Source organism: Rhincodon typus, chromosome 2, assembly GCF_021869965.1.
Source record: "Rhincodon typus isolate 14 chromosome 2, sRhiTyp1.1, whole genome shotgun sequence".
NCBI classification, from domain to species: domain Eukaryota; kingdom Metazoa; phylum Chordata; class Chondrichthyes; order Orectolobiformes; family Rhincodontidae; genus Rhincodon; species Rhincodon typus.
Genome location: NC_063333.1, coordinates 5,730,709 through 5,734,194, shown reverse-complemented (window position 1 = coordinate 5,734,194; position 3,486 = coordinate 5,730,709).

Sequence of the window (3,486 nt, the reverse complement as noted above, 5' to 3'; positions counted from 1 at the left end):
CCAAGCAGCATCATAGGAGCAGAGAGGCTGCTCCTATGATGCTGCTTGGCCTGCTGTGTTCATCCAGCCCTGCACCTTGTTGTCTCGGATTCTCCAGCATCTGCAGTTCCTACTATCTCTGATTCAATTACCTTATGACAGTCTCCTGCCTTTTACCCCTATCCCTGCACACATTTCCATCGAAATAACCACCCAATGCCCCTCCTGAACGCCTCCATTGAACCTGCCTCCACCATATTTTCAGGCAGTCCACTCCCGACCCTAACTACTCACTGAGTGAAAACATTCTTTTCTCACATCACCCTTGCTTCTTCCGAGCACCACGTTGAGTTTTATCGATTCCTTTTAAGTTCTGTCCTTTCCAACAACGTAACTGCACAACACAGTCTCTGTTCTATTCTGAGCGATTTTCTAGGTCTGGCAGCTCAATGTTCCAGGGTTTAGATGCTATTGGAAGGATAGAAAGGGAGGCAAGAGAGGTGGAGGAGGGGCATTTTTGATAAGAGAACATATTATTGCAGCACTTAGAGAGGATATTCCTGAGGGATTGTCCAGTGAAGCTATATGGGTAGAACTCAGAACTCACCTTGATGAGCTTGTAATATAGACCCCCCTCCCCCAATAATAGCGGGAAACTGAGGAACAAGTATGTTGGGAGATCTCTGTAAGAATTATAGGGGTAATTGTAGGGGATTTTAATTTTCGAAACGTAGACTGGGACTTCTATAGTGTTAAAGGTTTGGATGGTGAGGAATTTGCTAAATGTGTTTAAGAAAATTGTCTTTATCAATATATAAATATATCTACCAGAGAAGGAACAAAATTTGACCTGCTTTTGGGAAATAAGCTAGGGCAAGTGTCTGAGGTGTTAGTAGGGGAGCACTTTGGGTCCAGTGATCATAATTCTATTAGTTTTAAAATAGTTTGGAAAAGGACTGGCCTTGTATAAAAGTTAAAGTTCTTAATTGGAGTAAGGCAAATTTTGACAGTATGAGACAGGAATTTTGAAGAGTTGATTGGAGTAGACTGTTCGCAGGTAAAGGGACGACTGGCAATTGGGAGGCTCTCAAAAGTGAGATAACGAGAGTTCAGAGGAATTATGTTCCTGTTAGAGTGAAGGATAAGGCTGATAAGAGTAGGGAACAATGGATGAACAAAGGTATTGAGGCTCTGGTCAAGAATAAGAAGGAGGCATTTATTAGGTACAGACACCTGGGATCAAGTGAACCTCTTGAAAAGTATAAGGGTGTAGGGGCATTCTTAAGAGGGAAATCAGGAGAGCAAAAAGGGGAAATGAGATAGCCGTAGAAAATAAGATGAAGGAGATTCCACAAATTCATTAAGAGCAAAACAGCAACTAGGAAGTGAAGAGGGCCCCTTAAGGATCAACAAGGTCGTTTATGTATGGAAACCAGGAGATGGGAGAGATCCTAAACAAATATTTTGCATCAGTATTTACTGTGGAGAAAGACATGGAGGCTAGGGAACTCAGAGAAATAAATATTGATGTTTTGAAAACAGTCCACATTACAGACGAGGAGGTGCTGGATATCTTAAAAACACATAAAGGTGGATAAATCTCTGGGACCCAATTAAATATATCCCAGGACATTATCGGAAGTTAGGGAAGAAATTGTGGGGCCTGTAGTAGAAATATTTGTATCATTTATAACTATGAGTAAGGTGCTTGAGAACTGGAGCATGGCTGCAGTTGTGGCTTTATTTAAGAAAGGCTGTAAGGAGAAGTTTGGGAACTATAGACCAGTGATTCTAACAGCGGTAGGTAAGTTGTTAGAGGGTTTTCTGAGACATAGCTTTCTGTGTGGGAAATCATGTCTCACTTGTTTGAGTTTTTTATGGGCATAAAAGATAGATGAAGGCAGATCAGTAGCTGTTGTCTATAAGGACTTTAGTAAAGCCTTTGACAAGGTTCCACATGGTAGACTGATTAGCAAAGTTAGATGACATGGGAGCCAAGGAGAGCTAGTCAATTGGATACAAAATTGGCTTGATGGTAGGAGACATAGGATGGTAGTGGAGGAGTTTATTTTCAGACTGGAGTCCTGTGACTAGCAGTGTTCCACAGGGATCGATGCTGAGTCCACTGTTGTCTGTCCTTTATATAAATGATTTGGAAGAGAATTTAGGAGGCATGGTTAGTGAGTTTGTGGATGACACCAAAATTGGTGGTACAGTGGATAGTGAAGAAGTTTATCTTAGAGTGTAAAGGGATCTTGATCAATTGGGCCAATGGGCTGAGAAGTGACAGATGGAGTGTAATTTGGTTAAATGAGAGGTACTGTACTTTGGTAAGATGAACAAGAGCTGGACTTATACAGTTAATGTTAGTGTTGTCGAACAGAGGGACCGAGGGGTTCAGGTACATAGTTCTTTGAAAGCTGCGTCACAGGGAGACAGGATGGTTAAGAAGGTGTTTAGCACACTTGCCTTCATTGCTCAGACCGTTGAGTATAGGAGTTGTGACGTTGGTGTACCTTTTGGGTACTGTATATAGTTCTGGTCACCCTGCTATAGGAAGGATATCATTAAATTGGAGAGGGTTCAGAAAATGTTTACCAGGATGTTGCTGAGAATGAGGGGTTTGAGTCATAAGGAGAGGCTGGATAGGCTGGGACTTATTTCCCTGGAGTACAGGAGGCTGAGGGGTGACCTTATAGAGGTTTATAAAATCATGAGGGGCATAGATAAGGTGAATAGCAAAGGTCTTTTCCCCACGGTAGGTGGAGTTCAAAACTAGAGGGCATAATTTTAGGGTGAGAGGGGAAAGATTTAAAAGGGACCCAACTTTTTTACACAGAGAGTGGTTCATCTATGGAATAAACTGCCAGAGGTATAGTTACAACATTTAAAAGGCATTTGGACAGGTACATAAATAGGAAAGGTGTAGACAGATATGGGCCAAATGCAGGTAAATGCGACTGGTTTAGTTTGGGAAACTTAGTCGGCGTGGAAAATTAGACTGAAGGGTCTGTTTCTGTGCTACATGACTCTATGACTATCTATCAGGGTCTGTTCTGAACTACTGAAAGAGAACTGATTGATCTGGAGACACTGTCACTTTGCTTTCATTCGCACATACTCCTGGTGTGTTCTGAACTGCTAGTCAGAATGGTTCTGGAGCTATCCACCAGAGCTGGGAGCTTGGTTCATGAGTCCGTGGGAACACGGCACTTCTAGGGACTAGCTTTCGTCTGAGTTCCCCTGAAGGGTGAGGGACCTGGTTTCCATTTGTAACCACAAGAAGAGGACTTGCCAAGGGAGAGGCTGCGCACTGACAAAGACATTTTATTTGTTAATCCGAGCCAGTGCTGAGGGCTAAAAGTGAAGCAAATTAACACACAAAGGCAGTAAGCATATCTGTGTCCAGACATGAGTTGCATCGTAGCAAGCTGTAGGAGTCACACAGTATAATCACCTCCATTCATTCCCTAAGCAGATAGATTTTGTGCACATGAACAGTTGGTG